This window comes from Bison bison, unplaced genomic scaffold (genome assembly GCF_000754665.1).
Source record: "Bison bison bison isolate TAMUID 2011002044 unplaced genomic scaffold, Bison_UMD1.0 scf7180017864471, whole genome shotgun sequence".
Classification (NCBI taxonomy): Eukaryota; Metazoa; Chordata; class Mammalia; order Artiodactyla; family Bovidae; genus Bison; species Bison bison.
In genome coordinates, this window is record NW_011495032.1 from 16707941 (window position 1) to 16727248 (window position 19308).

Sequence of the window (19308 nt, forward strand, 5' to 3'; positions counted from 1 at the left end):
CAAGCTGGTTTTAGAAAAGGCAGAGGAACCAGAGATCAAATTGCCAACATCTGCTGGATCATCGAAAAAGCAAGAGAGTTCCAGAAACACATCTATTTCTGCTTTATTGACTATGCCAAAGCCTTTGACTGTGTGGATCACAATAAACTGTGGAAAATTCTTCAAGAGATGGGAATACCAGACCACCTGATCTGCCTCTTGACAAACTTGTATGCAGGTCAGGAAGCAACAATTAGAAAAGGACATGGAACAACAGACTGGTTCCAAATAGGAAAAGGAGTACAATAAGGCTGTATATTGTCACCCCATTTATTTAACTTATATGCAGAGTACATCATGAGAAACGCTGGACTGGAAGAAACACAATCTGGAATCAAGATTGCAGGGAGAAATATCAATAACCTCAGATATGCAGATGACACCACCCTTATGGCAGAAAGTGAAGAGGAGCTCAAAAGCTTCTTGATGAAAGTGAAAGTGCAGAGTGAAAAAGTTGGCTTAAAGCTCAACATTCAGAAAACGAAGATCATGGCATCCGGTCCCATCACTTCATGGGAAATAGATGGGGAAACAGTGGAAACAGTGTCAGACTTTATTTTTCTGGGTTCCAAAATCACTGCAGATGATGACTGCAGCCATGAAATTAAAAGACACTTACTCCTTGGAAGGAAAGTTATGACCAACCTAGATAGCATATTCAAAAGCAGAGACATTACTTTGCCAACAAAGGTTCGTCTAGTCAAGACTATGTTTTTTCCTGTGGTCATGTATGGATGTGAGAGTTGCACTGTGAATAAGGCTGAGCACCGAAGAATTGATGCTTTTGAACTGTGGTATTGGAGAAGACTCTTGATAGTCCCTTGGACTGCAAGGAGATCCAACCAGTCCATTCTGAAGAAGATCAGCCCTGGGATTTCTTTGGAAGGAATGATGCTAAAGCTGAAACTCCAGTATTTTGGCCACCTCATGCGAAGAGTTGACTCATTGGAAAAGACTGTGATGCTGGGAGGGATTGGGGGCAGGAGGAGAAGGGGACAGAGGATGAGATGGCTGGATGGCATCACTGACTCGATGGATATGAGTCTGGGTGAACTCCAGGAGTCGGTGATGGACAGGGAGGCCTGGCGTGCTTCGATGCATGGGGTCGCAAAGAGTCGGACATGACTGAGCTACTGATCTGATCTGATCTGATCTAGGTTGGTCATATATTTTCTTCCAAAGAATAAACGTCTTTTAATTTCATAGCTGGAGTCACCATCTGCTGTGATTTTGGAACCCAGAAAAATAAAGTCTGACACTGTTTCCACTGTTTCCCCATCAATTTCCCATGAGGTGATGGGACCAGATGCCATGAATTTCGTTTCTGAATGTTGAGCTTTAAGCCAACTTTTTCACTCTCCTCTTTCAGTTTTATCAGAGGCTTTTTATTTCTTCTTCACTTTCTTCCATAAGGGTAGTGTCATCTGCATATCTGAGGTTATTGATATTTCTCCCGGCAATCTTGATTCCAGCTTGTGTATTTTCCAGCCCCATGTTTCTCATGATGTACTCTGCAAATAATTTAAATAAGCAGGGTGACAGTATACAGCCTTGATATACTCCTTTTCCTATTTGGAACCAGTCTGTTGTTCCATGTCCAGTTCTAAACTGTTGCTTCCTGACCTACATATAGGTTTCTCAAGAGGCAGGTCAGGTGGTCTGGTATTCCCATCTCTTGAAGAATCTTCCACACTTTATTGTGATCCACACAGTCAAAGGCTTTGGCATAGTCAATAAAGCAGAAATAGATGTGTTTCTGTAACTCTCTTGCTTTTTTGATGATCCAGTGGATGTTGGCAGTTTGATCTCTGGTTCCTCTGCCTTTTGTAAAACCAGCTTGAACATCTGAAAGTTCACGATTCACATATTGCTGAAGCCTGGTTTGGAGAATTTTGAGCATTACTTTACTAGTGTGTAAGATGAGTGCTACAGTGCAGTAGTTTTGAGCATTCTTTGGCATTGCCTTTCTTAGGGATTGGAATGAAAATTGACCTTTTCCAGTCCTGTGACCACTGCTGAGTTTTCCAAGTTTGCTGGCATATTGAGTGCAGCACTTTCACAGCATCATATTTCAGGATTTGGAATCGCTCAACTGGAACTCCATCACCTCCACCAGCTTTGTTTATCATGATGCTTTCTAAGGCCCACTTGACTTCACATTCCAGGATGTCTGGCATAAGTAAGTGATCACACCATCGTGATTATCTGGGTCGTGAAGTTCTTTTTTGTACAGTTGTTCTGTGTATCCCTGCCACCTCTTCTTAATATCTTCTGCTTCTGTTAGGTGCATACCATTTCTGTCCTTTATCGCGCCCATCTTTGCATGAAATAGTCCCTTGGTATGTCTAATTTTCTTGAAGAGATCTCTAGTCTTTCCCATTCTGTTGTTTTCTTCTATTTCTTTGCATTGATCACTGAGGAAGCCTTTCTTATCTCTTCTTGCTATTGTTTGGAACTCTGAATTCAGATGCTTAAATCTTTCCTTTTCTCCTGTGCTGTTCACTTCTCTTCTTTTCACAGCTATTTGTAAAGCCTCCCCTGACAATCTTTTTGCTTTCTTTTTGCTTTTTTGCACTTCTTTTCCGTGGGGATGGTCTTGATCCCTGTCTCCTGTACAATGTCATGAACCTCCATCCATAGTTCATCAGGCACTCTATCTATCAGATCTAGTCCCTCAAATCTATTTCTCACCTCCACTGTATATTCATAAGGGATTTGATTTAGGTCATACTTGAATGGCCTAGAGGTTTTCCCTACTTTCTACAAATTAAGTCTGAATTTGGCAATAAGGAGTTCATGATCTGAGCCACAGTCAGCTCCGGGTTTTGTTTTTGTTGACTGTATAGAGCTTCTCCATCTTTGGCTGCAAAGAATATAATCAATCTGATTTTGGTGTTGACCATCTGGTGATGTCCATGTGTAGAGTCTTCTCTTGTATTGTTGATAGAGGGTGTTTGTTGTGACCAGTGCGTTTTCTTGGGAAAATGCTATTAGTCTTTGCCCTGCTTCATTCTGTATTCCAAGGCCCAATTTGCCTGTTACTCCGGGTGTTTCTTGACTTCCTAGTTTTGCATTCCATTCCCCTATAATGAAAAGAACATCTTTTTTGGGTGTTAGTTCTAAATTGTCTTGTAGGTCTTCATAGAACTGTTCAACTTCAGCTTCTTCAGCATTACTGGTTGGGTCATAGACTTGGATTACTGTGATAATGAATTGTTTGCCTTGAAAACGAACAGAGATCATTCTGTTGTTTTTGAGATTGCATCCAAGTACTGCATTTCAGACTCTTTTGTTGACCATAATGGCTACTCCTTTTCTTCTGAGGGATTCCTGCCCACAGTAGTAGATATAATGGTCATCTGAGTCAAATTCACCCGTTCCAGTCCATTTCAGTTCGCTAATTCCTAGAATGTCGACATTCACTCTTGCCATCTCTTGTTTGACCACTTCCAATTCGCCTTGATTCACGGACCTGACATTCCAGGTTCCTATGCAATATTGCTCTTTACAGCATCGGACCTTGCTTCTATCACCAGTCACATCCACAACTGGGTGTTGTTTTTGCTTTGGCTCCATGCCTTCATTCTTTCTGGAGTTATTTCTCCACTGATTTCCAGGAGCATATTGGGCACCTTCTGACATGGGGAGTTCCTCTTTCAGTATCCTATTTTTTTGCCTTTTCATACTGTTCATGGGGCTCTCAAGGCAAGAATACTGAAGTGGTTTGCCATTCCCTTCTCCAGTGGACCACATTCTGTCAGACCTCTCCATTATGACCCAGCCATCTTGGGTGGCCCCACGGGCATGGCTTCGTTTCATTGAGTTAGACAAGCCTGTGGTCCTAGTGTGATTAGATTGACTAGTTTTCTGTGATTATGATTTCAGTGTGTCTGCCCTTGATGCCCTCTTGCAACACCTACCATCTTACTTGGGTTTCTCTTACCTTGGACATGGGGTATCTCTTCACGGCTGCTCCAGCAAAGCGCAGCCGCTGCTCCTTACCTTGGATGAGGGGTATCTCCTCACCACCGCCCCTCCTGACCTTGAACGTGGAATAGCTCCTCTAGACTCCATGGATTGTAGCCCATCATGTTCCACTGTCAATGGGATTCTCCAGGCAAGATACTAGAGTGGATTTCCATGTCCTCCTCTAGGGCATCTTCTCAACCTAGGAATGGAACCCAAGTCCTTTCTGTCTCCTGAGTTAGCTGGCAGGTTATTTACCACTAGAGCTACCTGGGTTTCTACCTAAAATTTTTTTTTTAATTTTTAAAAAAGGAGATCTGAAAAGATAAGTCAAAGGAATACCTTACAAATGCTTTAGTTTTGTGTCCTAATAAGGACAACGTATTAGACACCACACTGATCAACTTTTTAAGATATATGAGGATAGGGATTGAATATTTTTTTAACAGAACTAATTTCTCTTTAACAGAAATTCCCTCTTTATATTAATTTCTTCTATTACAATCAGTTGTGAAAAAAATTAACAATGAAGGATATACTTTTACATACTTGAAATGTTGATTTTCCATGTTTTACATCAATGTGTCCTATTAAAAGGAATAAAATTTGCATTTATTTTGCCTGTGAATAGTATAGGATTCTCTGTGGGGAATCTAACTAGTCAGATTTCTCTGGGATGTCCACAGGGACCTCCACCACAGTAATATCTCCCAGTCTAGCAGTCTGATTTCAATGAGGAGGCCCACTTCCCAAGTACTCAACTTATTGGACCAAAGTTGAAGCAACTCTTGCCTCTTCAACTCAGAAAGCTGAGTCAATCAGACCCTCTCTCCAAGGAGCTTAGAGTCAGAGCACAGAGACCAGAGTTTGCTCTTGACTTCTTGTTGCTGATAATACAGGCTGCCTTCAGGAAAGAAGAACTGGCTTATCCCTAACATTAAGGGGACCCAGAACAAACCTATTAAGTTTTTGTTTGTTTTCTTTCTTGGCTCTGCATTTTATTAGGGTTGTTGTAAACTTTTGACTATTTTGTTGGTCAAATTTGATTCTCACACATTTTGCTTTGTTCTTTGGTGGATTCTCTGGTGGCTCAGCTGGTAAAGAATTCACCTGCAATGCGGGAGACCTGGGTTCAATCCCTGGGTTGGGAAGATCCACTGGACAAGGGAATGGCTATCCACTTCAGTATTCTGTCCTGAGAATTCCATGGACTACAGTCCATGAGGTCACAAAGAGTCAGAAATGACTAGACCACTTTCACTTGGTGATGCTGTGGGGGGGGTCAGATCTTTGGAGTTATCTACTCTGGTGTTTTCATTAATTTCATACTATCTGCTTTGTGCTTTAAAACTATATTATTAGTTGCACATGATTTGAGAATTGAAATACTTAACTGTCAAGTTGACATTGTTATCATTTTAAACTATACATCCTCATCTCTAGTAGGGTTTCATAAGTGAAAGTTTTTTAGTTTATGATATAGTCATCAGATTTTCTTTGTCTCATGCTTACAGAGTACAACTTTTTCCACCCTTTTATCACCAAAGTGGGTCTTTATATTTAATGTGTGAATTTTGTATTTGTCATATGATTTGCACTGTATCTTACTCAATCTAAAATATTTTGCACTGAAGAGAAATTAAGGATATCTGCATAAATAGCAGGATCTATTTATAAGCAGGTTGAAGGACCCCAAACTGTTATGTCTTTCCAAATAAATTTTCTGTTCAATGCTATTTCATTAAAAATCTGAGCATGAGAAACAGAAGTTTAACAAACTCATTTTTCAAATTTAGGGTTCTTTTGTTTTGTTTTGTTTTTTTGTTCTTAGGAATTTTGCTATTCACATGGTAAAATTTGTGTTTATCTGTTTTTATCCTTCTTGGGGGGGCTTCCCAGGTAGTTCAGTGGTTAAAAAAAATCCACCTGCCAATACATAAGGCACAGGAGACATGGGTTTCACCCCTGGATTGGAAAGATGCCCTGGAGGAGGAAATGGCAATCCGCTCTAGTATTCTTGCCTGAAAAATCCCACAGACAGAGGAGGTTGGCGGGCTACCATGCATAAAGTCACAAAGAGTGGTATGCGACTTGGTGACTAAGCACACACTCATGCATCCTTCTTGGGATTCACAGAACTTGTTGCCTCTCTGGATTTATGCCCTTCATTATCTTTGTTCCTTTTCTTTCTTTCTTTATTTGGCTATGCTGCACAGCTTGTGGGATCTTAGTTCTCTGATGATAAATCATACTGAGCCCTAGGCAGTGAAAGCAGGGAGTCCTAACCACTGGACAGCCAAGGAATCCCCTATGCCCTTCAAAGTCTTTAGAAAATTTTGTCCTGAATGACTTCAAGTGTTTTGCTATATTTATTAAAACATGTTATTTTTCACTATGATTCAAAACAAATAATTTTTATTGACTTGTTTTCAAGTTCACACATTTTTTTCTTCTCCTATTAGTGTATTATTAAAACTCAATACTAATGATACTTTTCATTTCTGCCGTTTTCATTTTATTTTATTTTCTATTTTCCATTAAGTGTTCAGTATTTCTAATTGAGAATTTTATATGATTTCATTTTTCTCTCCTTTTTTGGCATATGAATTATCTTAATCTTTCCACTTTTTTTAAAGTGGTTGTCTTAGAACTTGCAATATTCTTTACAACTAAGTCAGGTTGGCTTTCCAGTAATATGATGCTGACTTTACAGTAATTTTATGCCATTCCACAAGCTAGTGCAAATACCATAGAATAATAAATTATTACTACTCTTATACCCTCTCACCCCTTGTATCATTGCTATCATTAATTTTATTTATTCATAAACTATAAAGTTATAATCATCAAATTATTATTTTAAAAAAACTTCAGAACAATTAAGAATAGGAAAAATAAAAGTTATTTTATTTATTACTCTTCCTATACTTTGCTTTTCTTGTGTGTATCCTCACACAAATCTCTCTCCCTCACTCTTTGTCTCAGCAATGATCCTATAGATAAATTTATAGAAGTTAAAATCCAAAATGATATGATTGTAGTGTGTATATGCATTACTTATTTTATAATTTAATCTTTACAATATTGGGAAACTAATTCACTTTTTCTACCAGTCAGCTATCTTTAGGGCAGTGGACACAATACTATAATGTGTTTGTATTTTAATACAACATATGTCTGTGTCAGGAAAAGTGTAAGTGAGGTTCTGGTTGGTTTACTTTCAGTGTCTGTAATATTAGTATGGTGGATTTTACTTTTTACTCTGTTGTTAGATTCAAACGGAGTGCTACTTCCTAACACTCTATGAATCTTTAAATAATAGTCATGTATGGATGTGAGAATTGGACTATAAAGAAAGCTGAGCACCGAAGCATTGATGCTTTTGAACTGTGGTGTTGGAGAAGATTCTTGAGAGTCCCTTGGACTGCAGGGAGATCCAACCAGTCTATACTAAAGGAAATCAGTCCTGAATCTTCATTGGAAGGACTGATGCTGAAGCTAAAACTCCAATACTTTGGCCACCTGGTGCAAAGAACTGACTCACTGGAAAAGACCCTGATGCTAGGAAGGATTGAAGGCAGGAGAATGACAGAGGATTAGATAGATGGTTGGATGGCATCACTGACTCAAAGGACATGAGTTTGAGTAAGCTCCAGGAGTTGGTGATGGACAAGGAAGGCTGACTTGCTACAGTCCATAGGGTTACAAAGAGTCGGACATGACTAAGTGACTGAACTGAACTGAACTGATCTCTTTAAGCCTGCTTTATACTCCACAGAATAGTGATAGTATTACCTATCTTTCTTAGCTTTCTTAGAATTTAACTAAATATACTGCATACTGCATTTAGTACACTGCTTAATGCATTTAGTATATTGCTTTGCAAATATTAAACACTCAATACATGACTAATTTATAAGCAATGCTGTAATTATATTCACTGCTAATAGTAGACAAGCCTCATAATCATTTTACCATACCTTAGAGAAAAAAATTAAATGTGACATTTAAATAGAGTTTATCAGTTTTACTAACATAAATTAAGAGCTACCATCCATTTTTTAGACCTGGAAAGATGGATAAAATTACTCTAAATAGTCTGCATCTGAAAACATTGAGGGTTTTAATATCATAACTTGCATTTTGTGCCCATTTGGACTATTATAACTAAGAAGTGACAAATATGTAAACCCTCTATTGCATTGTTTGCTTCTTTTCACTTTCTTTACTTTTTTATCCTATGCCAGATTGAATGAGCTACTTTTGTCTAATTGATAAATGTAACAGTTTATTGGGCTAAAGGCTTAGAGGATTGCAATGAGAGACTTAAACTTCAGTGTTGAGATCCTGTTGTTGCTGTAGGCTCTTTTCAGTAGCAAGGTCACCCCAAGCATCACCTGCTTTCTTGGATGTGCAAACTCCTTGGCAGAAAAGGGGTTTGGAATTCTCATAGCTCGTCATATACAGAAACAATATTTCAGTATTTTGCATGTAACACACACACAAGTTTGTTGTTTTTTTTTCTACCCAGCTGAGTTACATCTTCATTTTAACTAGTCTTGTTACATCTGCCTCTGCCAATATTTGTCCCTTGGCAGACTGGCACTAGAGACCCCTGTCCGTGTGTTAGCCATTCCCAGACAGGACACATACACAATATGAATTTAGCGATGTATCTGAACAAACTTTACTTGTTCTTTGTTCTTACCATGGTTTATAAAATTTTCTTGATTTTCCTCATGTATTTGTTGTCTTTTATTTCACTTTTTTCCCTTCAATTTTTTTCTAAGCAAATATATGTGTAATTTGTCTACAAAATATATTTTATCACAGTCTAGTTATTACCCCTTGTTTATTATTTATATTATAAATATTCCCTGGGGGTGGTTTTCATTTTTAAATGTGTTTTTTTGAAAAAATGGCATTATTATTAAAAAACAAGCAGTTAGGAAATGCACTAAACTAGACAGCTTAGAGGTCAAAGAGGTACAATTTTTAGCTGGCCCTTTCCTTGCATTTTTATATATAATGGAACTAGTACCTTTAGCTCTAGACTTCATCAACTCTTTGATGTACAATGCAAGCATCACCTGGCAGAATGTGAACAGTTTCAGCCTTATCTGCTTACAAAAATTGGTATATATATTAGTAGTTGAAGACCCCATATTCTGTGGGTCAAGTTTAAACTCTATTTTAGATATTTAGACATTGGTTTCCAATAACCTCCCTCTTTATCCCTTTCGTTATACTGATTCAGGTTATCACTTGATATTTTTGCTTCATTTTTCTGTACCTTAGCATGATAATTCCTCTTTAAAATTGCAACTTCCCATGAACCTTAGCACTGGTGTGAAGAAAAGTAAAATCTCTCTTCTTTTTTGGCACCATGCAGTTTAGGATTTTCTTGACTCTTGAGTAACTCAGGAAAATTGATTTCCTGAGGGAGGCTCCACTGAATTGTGGGAAAGAGCAAATTTGGGCCACAGGTTCAAGAAGTGACAGGAGGGGACAGTGGAAAGAAAGGTTATAAACAAGGAAATGTTTCAAGAAATCCCAAACCTGGAAACTGATTCAGACTGTTTGACATAAAAAGAGAGGTTGGGTACAGCCAAGGCTGAAAAACTCACCTGGTGACATGCTCATTAAGTCCCAGCTTCCCAGTGTTTTCCACTCTGCACAATTACAATAGATATTATTGTCCTCACCATTTTATAGATGACTAAGATACGCAGATGACACCACCCTTATGGCAGAAAGTGAAGAGGAACTAAAACGCCTCTTGATGAAAGTGAAAGAGGAGAGTGAAAAAGTTGGCTTAAAGCTCAACATTCAGAAAACTAAGATCATAGCATCTGGTCCCATCACTTCATGGCAAATAGATGGGGAAACAGTGGAAACAGTGTCAGACTTTATTTTGGGGGGCTCCAAGATCACTTAAGATGGTGATTGCACCATGAAATTAAAAGATGCTTACTCCTTGGAAGGAAAATTATGACCAACCTAGATAGAAGGTTAAAAAGCAGAGACATTACTTTGCCAACAAAGGTTCGTCTAGTCAAGGCTATGGTTTTTCCAGTGGTCATGTATGGATGTGAAAGTTGGACTGTGAAGAAAGCTGAGCACCGAAGAATTGATGCTTTAGAACTGTGGTGTTGGAGAAGACTCTTGATAGTCCCTTGGACTGCAAGGAGATCCAACCAGTCCATCCTAAAGGAGATCAGTCCTGGGTATTCATTGGAAGGACTGATGCTGAAGCTGAAACTCCAATACTTTGGCCACCTCATGTGAAGAGTTGACTCATTGGAAAAGACTCTGATGCTGGGAGGGATTGGGGGCAGGAGGAGAAGGGGAAGACAGAGGATGAGATGGCTGGATGGCATCACTGACTTGATGGACATGAGTTTGGGCAAACTCAGGGAGTTGGTGATGGACAGGGAGGCCTGGCATGCTGCGATTAATGGGGTCGCAAAGAGTAGGACACGAGTGAGTGACTGAACTGAACTGAACTGAAATCAAGTCACAGAGGGGAGTAACTTGTTGAAGTATGCAACTAATAGGAAATCAAGGAAAAATCTGAACGCTGGCAATTGACTGCCCCACAGAGGTGGTGGTGGTTTAGTCACTAAGTTGTGTTCGACTCATGACCCCATGGACTGTAGCCTGCCAGGCTTCTCTGTTCATAGGATTCTCCAGGCGAGAATACTGTACATGCTGTTAATCACCTTTTATATCAACTTATAAAGGAGTAATGGCAAAAATCAGGTGTGATAGCAAAAGTGAGTAGGAACAAAAAAACTATGTGGCACAGCAGTGATCAGACTGAAAAAGTAGTGACATGATGGTAAAGACACAGAAGACTGTGTCACAAACCTATCAAAAGGGGAGCAAAATAATTCATCATCAAAATCTAGGCACTTTTAAAAATAAAATAGGGCTATTAATTATGCTGAGTTTGCAGGCTTAATTCAGGACTATCCTAGGCAATCTGAATATGTAATCACTTAAAATGTAATGTATAAATGCCTTCCCCAATATCTCAGGTGGTCAGTGTATCAATAGAAAATCGTTATGTTGATCTAACCAGTGGGAATAAAGCAAGAAATCACTGTTTTGTACTGTTTTTATGTAAACATTTTGTGCTGTGCTTGGGTTACTGGCTACATCTATTACAAGTTCTCAGACAATAATTTTTACACTTTTCAGAATATCCTTTCTAAAAGTTTATTTTAATGCTGCTCCCTTGATTTCTGTTTCAGGGTATGACAAGAAATAACCATACACAATCTCTTATTGCACCTGTTTAAAGATAGACTGTGACAAGTATATATTATGTCACATGGTATCCTCTCTAAAAATGTCACACTTGAAACATCTAGAAATTGATAATAGAAAAAAATCCTCTAAAAAATAGATAGGTTTAGTTTTCTCGTGAAATTATTTAACTCTTTCTTTTAATTTGGCCTGTTAAATATGCTGACTCCGTCTTCTAACCTGCAAAGTTGTATTCTCATGCACTCTGTCCTAATTTTCTCTGTATATTTATACTCCTTTTTGACTGAATTTTTGACTTCACTTTTATATTTAAAAATATAAGTGATTTTTTTGGCCCACAGCTTTAGAACTTTCCTGAAATGAGATTAAATAAAAAATCATAAGTATCTTTATGTTGTAGCAAACCAGTAGACTCTGAATACATCTTCATTCTGTAGACAACTTTTGATAATGTTCTTATTTTTAAAGATTTCTTTGCAGGGAATTATCTAAAATAATGCCCACTGATTGCTTCGTTAGTGCTTTTGTATGGCTGATTTACCTGTACTCTGTCCTCTAAATCAAAATAAGGGCAGCCTTGTTCAATTCTTGCCACTAGCTCCCCTAAGTGGTGAAGGGTGGCATAACAATGATCAGAAAATCAGATGTCAAATCATGATTAGCATAAAAGTCAGTAAGTCTTCCCAAGAGACCTCTTTTTACACCTCTTTAGATACAGTCTAAATGAAAACATGTTAGGAGAGATGTTTTCTCTCTCCTAAGAGAAGAGAATAGGTCTTAGTGCATTTAATATAAAAATTCATAGTTTGTGTAAGAAAAGAAATTTTTTAAGGATTGAAATTTGCAAGAACATAAACCTGTGTCTGAGTGAATGTGTTATATATTAAACTGCAGTGAGCAGAGAGTTGTCAGCTGCACCTGATTCCAGGACAACCACAGCTTGAGAAGAGCCTGGTCCAATGTGTCTCTGAACATACTGAATGACTTTCAGACACAGAAATTTAGTTTCTGTGTATAATGTTTATGGAATAACATTTATACGATACTGTGTGGGTTGGTTGCTCAGTCATGTCTGACTCTGTGACCCAGTGGACTGTAACCCACCAGGCTCCTCTGTCCATGGAATTCTCTAAGTAAGAATACTGGAGTGGATAGCCATTCCCTTCCCAGGGGATCTTCTCAACCCAGACATTGCATCCAGGTCTCCTGCATTGCAAACAGATTCTTTACTGTCTGAGCCACCAGGGAAGACCCTATGCCATACTAACATATATAAATATAAAGAGCGTGATTTCAAACATAATTAGACAGAAAAGGATTGGAGGGCAGAGAAGATATTAAAGAATTCCTCAAATACTGACAAAAAAAAAACTGTGTGTGGGAGAGCAGGTGCTGAATTGATCTACTCTTATTTGAAGGAATATAAATATAAAAAGACAAGTATGGATCTCATAAATAATTTTACAACCACTGGAAAAAAGATAGAGGCCCTGAAGATACAGAGCAAAAGCACAAATAAAAAAATTGCTTTCTGTGGCAAACATAAAAATGTTATGATGGCAATATTTCCTTTAAAGATCCTAGGAATCAGGATAAGTGAATAAACATAAAGAGAAGTAAAATGAGAAATATAGTGTCCAAACAGCATGGATTTCAAGTACGGATAGAAGGAATGTAGATGGCAGTTTTTTCAGAATAAAATAACAACAGTCAAAGACACAATAGAATATTTTTTATCTTCTAATATGCTTTAAAGGTATTTTATCAACATACTTAAACTAATTGAAACTTACAGTGTGTTGGTTGCTTAGCCATGTCTGACTCTGCGACCCCATGGACTGCAGCCTATCTGGCTTTTCTGTTCATGGGATTTTCCAGGCAAGAATACTGGAGTGCGTTGCTATTCCCTTGTCCAGGGGATCTTCCAGACCCAGGGATTGAGCCCATGTCTTCTGCATTGCAGGCAGATGCTTTACCATCTGAGCCACCAGTACATGGCCATACTAATCTTAATTGAAAAGCCAATTCTTTTTGCAAAATGAAACATTTATAGCAGATTTATGGTAAGAAAATATCTGCCCTTGTTTTTCAATTGTAATAAACATGCTAATATATGTCCCTGAGACACTCTTTTTTTTTTTTTCATTTCAACTGTAATATTAGGTAGATTAGGTGAAGATAGGTAGGGAGTGAGATAAGTAGTTGGATGCATGAATGCATCAATGACAGACAGGTAGATAGAGTTTGTGGCTTGAGTTGTATTTCCCCAAAAGGTATGTTTGGGCTTCGCAGGTGGTGCAGTGGTAAAGAATCTGCAAGCCAATGCAGGAGATGCAAGAGACACAGGTTCTATCTCTGGCTTGGGAGGATCCTCTGGAGTAGGAAATGGCAACCCACTCTAATATTCTTGTCTGGAAAATTCCACGGACAGAGGAGCCTGGTAGGCTACAGCCCACTTTTTACATCCCCCACCTGTAGTGTATGAATATTCCACTTTCTCTACATCCTTATTGTCTCTATTCATTTTTTAATTTTAGCTATGATAGTGTCAACTAAAAATTAGTCGCAACCTGAAAGTAGAGAGCTATTTTGCTCTGAGCCAAGACACAGCATCTTAGTAACTCAGAAAACTCTTCCAAGGAGGGGGAGTCAGGCTGTACACAAGTTTGCAACAAAGGGAACAGTTAGTCTGAACGTCAAAGATCAGATATCTAGTTAAGGAATTTAGCATTCTATGTATGGGAAGATGCAAGCCTCTGGGCTCACTGAATTCATTTCTTTAATTTGCACATGAGCTGCTGCTGCTAAGTCACTTCAGTCGTGTCAGACTCTGTGTGACCCCATAAACGGCAGCCACCAGGCTCCCCTATCCCTGGGATTCTCCAGGCAAGAACACTGGGGTGGGTTGCCATTTCCTTCTCCAATGCATGAAAGTGAAAAGTGAAGTCGCTCAGTCGTGTCCGACTCTTAGCGACCCCATGGATTACAGCTTACCAGGCTCCTCCATCCATGGGATTTTCCAGGCAAAGTACTGGAGTGGGGTGCCATGAGCTATCTGGAGCCAAATCCTGTTTCCTTGTTCTCCTTAAGGAGTGGCAGATGTGTCAGGGAGCTGCTTCTTGCATTTCCGTGCCCCGCCGACCACTCCCCCTGTTCCTCAGCAATCAGCCTGGGTGATCGTGGCATCTTCTGGATCTCAATTCTGAGAGCGTTCATTCACATTTGGAGGCCAGAAATCACTGATGGCTGTGACATTTCTTCTTTATTGATATGGCAGGAGATATTTTCATTTCACAATAGCATATATAGTCATACTTGATGGTAGTTTTAATTTACATTCCCCTAATGGCTAGTGATGCTATCTTTTTATATACTTATAAAAGTTTAAAAGATATAAAAATGTACAACCTCATTGGTTAAGTATCTGTTTATGACTTTTGCTCAGTTTGTATGTGGGCTGCTTGTCTTTTTATTGGTGATTTTTGAGAATTTTAAAATACATTCTAGATACTTGTTTTTTGTTTGATATGTGGTTTGCATACATTTTATCCCAATCTGTTGTTTATATTGTTCTCATGTTTACATAGTCTTGCTCAAGAGGAAAGTTGTTAATGTTGGGTGCAGTATATCTCATATTTTTACATATATCATGCTTTTGGTGTTAATTCTAAGAACTGTTTGGGAATCTCTAGATTCCCAGAAATTTCCTCCTAAGGTTGGCTTCCCAGGTTGCTCAGTGATAAAGAATCCACCTGCCAATGCAGGAGACATGGGTTCAATCCTTGGATGAGGAAGATCTCCCTGGAGAAGGAAACGGCAACCCATTCAAGTATTCTTGCTTGAGAAATCCCATGGACAGAGGAGCCTAGTGGGCTGCAGTCCATGGGGTTGCAAAAGAGCTGGACATGACTTAGCAACTAAATAACAGCAAAAGTCTTTAGGCTTTTTAAATTTATCTTATTTTTTTTAAATAAATCTTTTTGCCCTGTCTTTGAGCTCATTGATTTTATCCTCTATTTTCTCTATTTTATTATTGAGCCCAATGAGCAAGTTTCTTATTTTATTTTTCTGTGATTTTTTTAATTTAAAAAAATCAGTTCTGTGATTTTTTAAAATTTCATTCTTTTCCTTTCATCCATTTCTTTGCTTAGATTTTATAGTTTTTGTTTGAAGATCATTTGAAATTAGTATTGAAGCATTTTTAGGATGGCTGCTTTAAAATTCTTGTCAGATATTTCCAAAATCTTACTTATCTTGGCATTAAGTTCAGTTGATTATTTTTATTCAATTCATTTGTGATTTTCCTGACTTTTTTTTTATGGATACTTCTTAATAAACATCTTAGACATCTTGGGTATTAGGAGACTGTTGAAACCTGTTGGCTTTATTTAAACAACTTATTCAGCAAGCAATCAACTTATTTAGGTTTAGCATTCAGGTCTATGTCTACATTTGTGAACTGTGATTCCAATGAAACCTAATTATCAAGGTCTCTGTGGTGCTATTTTCATCTGCTTGGCTTAACTCTTACTGGTGGACCTCCCATTGTTTTTTGCTAGAACTATTTTCCAAGATGGATTTTGCTTCTAAGGCAAGGCTGCCTGGTACCTCTAGTGAGGAAAAGGTGTCACCAGCCAGGAGGACTTAAGAGCTCTTCCCAGATCTGTTACCAGTTGTAGCATGATCTCTCCTGCTTTGAGCAGGGATAAAAAGTACATCCTAGGCTGTGTACTAGTGACCAGATCAAGTTTCCTGGTACTGCTTGCTTGCCTGGTACCTCTAATTGAGAGAAAATGACTATTGGGTTTATGGAGACAAAGGGATTTCCTGGACTGGGCATTCAATTTAGCTGGATCTTTCTTGCCTGCCTGTTCTAACACTGCTGCTTCCCTGTGTCCCTTGGTTGGGGAGGAGATTCTCAAGATCAGTAGTAAACAAAAGTGCTTCAAGAGCTGGATTTGCTCATTGTAGTGGGAGGTCTTTTGTAGGTGTGCCAGGGCCACATGCTGTCTTTGAATGTGGGAGAGGAATCTCAGTGCCTTAAGGGAAGATGTGCACTTTTCCTGACTTCCTATTCCTGGTTTCCTATTGCTAGCATGGGTTTCAAATTTTTCTCCTTCCTTGGCTCTTGAGTATTAAATTCTAGCTAGGGAAGTAGAATGTACACTTTAGAAAATATGTAATTAAGAAAATCTGCTTAGGCACATGCACAGCAAATAAATAGTATACTGGCTTCTATTAATTAAAAGTCAGAAATGTAAGAACATTTGTGTCATTGGATGTATGTCTTCATACAGTTCAATCAACTTCACTGCAGTTCTTTTTTAGTGTGTGTAGATCTAGCCAAATGTATTAGAGCTCACAAACAAGTACAGTTTGATACAATTCAAGTTATATATGATGTGGGAGGATTAAGGACATTTTCTAATAATTCAATTTGTAGAGTAGTTCACTTTGAAATATTTAGTTTGTTTTTTCATAAGTAACAGCCTTTAAGACTATTCCCTAAATGGATTGTAAACCCTTGATATACCAACACTTTTAGTTACTCTTCTCAACACAGTAACTGAGAGCTACTTTTATTACATAATGTCCTGAAAACATAAGAATAAAAATAGTTATTTACCTCTTGCAGTGTCAGTCACTCTTCTAAGTACTTTATATGAACTTTTTACTTTAATTCATATAACTACCTTATGAATTAAATACTTTTTATCATTCTTTGTATATGAGAAACCTAAGGTACAGAAGTTAAGTAAACACCTTGCTGCTGCTGCTGCTGCTAAGTCGCTTAAGTCGTGTCCGACTCTGTGCAACCCCATGGAAGACAGCCCACCAGGCTCCCCCGTCCCTGGGATTCTCCAGGCAAGAACACTGGAGTAGGTTGCCATTTCCTTCTCCAATGCATGAAAGTAGAAAGTGAAAGTAAAGTTGCACAGTCGTGCCCAACTCTTTGGGACCCCATGGACTGCAGCCTACCAGGCTCCTCTGTCCATGGGATTTTCCAGGCAAGAGTACTGGAGTGGGGTGCCATTGCCTTCTCCGAAGTAAACACCTTACCAAGTTCAAATAGACGGTATTAGGGCTAGGATCCAAACATAGGGATTGTGGCCCGTATTCTGGTCCTTATTTCTAGAAAAAAACAAACAAACAAACAAAAAAACTACAAACAAACAAACAAAACAAACTTTAGATAGTAATTACCAAATTCAGGCAATTCTGGGGACAAATAGAATAATTTGTGAATAATATGTCCATACCATATTTAAGAAAAATGATACAATTTGCCATAAGTAATTTGATACATTTCCTCCTTAAGATATGCAAAAAGAAATACATATATTGGTTTACCATGTTAATGCAATTTTTCTTATTAATCTGAGTATGAATATTTTGTTTTGTCAATGCCAAGAGTACTTTTGCATTTTGAGAATTTTTTATATAAGAAAGATAAATTCTTCAAGGAAGCTCTGATTATCTACTTTGCAGTTGCTGTTCAGTCACTAAGTAGTGTTTGACTCTTTGCAATCCCATGCACACCAGGCTTCCATGTCTTTCACCATCTCCCAGAGTTTGCTCAAACTTATGTCCACATTTTACAATAGTTATGGCTTGCATGGACATCCTGGGCTCCTTCACATTCAGCATCTGAGTATAGCACAATGCTTATCTCCTTTCAGGTATACATTTAACCTTTGGTATCTTGAAATTACTCATATGTCTAGCAAAAATGATGAGGGATTTTTTAAAGTGATCCTATGCAGTTTGATAACATTACTCTAAATCTTTCTAAGAACTTATGATGTTCTACTTTTGCATTGAAGCTGTATGGGAGTTTAAAAGTATCTTTAAAGACACTGCTTATTGCCACATTTTAATTTGGTTTATTTTCTATTTTCTCATGCTAATGTTACAACCCAGCATAAAACATCTCTTTGTTGCTGGTTACTAGTAACTGACAATATTATCAAATCATACTGAATCACAGAAATGTTGTAGCCAAGTTGAAATCACTTGCGATTATTTGGACTAATCTATGTGTTCACTGATATATATAAGACACAGGTAAGAACATAATAAATGCTGAGTTTGTCATTATTACTGTGTCAAGGGGAAATGTATAAATTAGTAAAATTTGCTGAAGAAAAACAATTTAGCTAGAAAAATACATAGTTAAATATAGAATGATAACCATTCTTATTAACAACATAGTTTCTTAGAAAACATTTTACCAAGGAAAAGTCATTTAAATTTAAAAATTATTTTGCATTAATGAAATTCATAAAGATAAATGAATAAAATTTACCTAGATTTTATGAACTAAACAATAATACTACACAATTAATTGTTCTCAGTGAGAACACTTTCACAGGCACCTATTTTTGTCACTTCCTGGTAAATTTCAAAGAGAAATATTGACAAAACATTTTAGGTTAGTAAATTCCATGATATCTGGTGTTTGCAAACATTGCCTATTATTCTTGATGAACTTTTGACTAATTGTGTAACCATAGCTCTCTCCTATAGGAAGAGGATGGCAGGACACAAATAATATAAATTAAGAGTCCTTATATACCAAATAAACATCTTTAAAATGTAACAGCTGACTGAAATAAGCAGGGTTATTTTCATATCTGGGTTTCCCTAGTGGCTCAAGCAGAAAAGAAACTGCCTGCAATGCAGGAGACAGAGGTTTAATCCCTGGGTTGGGAAGGTCCCCTATAGAAGGGAACAGCAATCCCCTCCAGTATTCTTGCCTGGAGAATTCCACAGAAAGAGGAACCTGATGGGTTACAATCCATGGGGTTGCAAAGAGTTGAATATGACTAAGCAACTAACACTTTCACTTCCACTTTTATTTTCATATCTGTAAGTCTGCACCACCAATAGAACTTAATTTTCTTCTAGTTATGGACTTGAAACAAGGTGTTTCTAATGAAAAGAACTTTACAATCCTGTTTCATTTGATCTAAGTCAGTTTGTGAAATACCTTTATTGTTTCATCTAAAAGCAACAGGTTTGCAAAATACT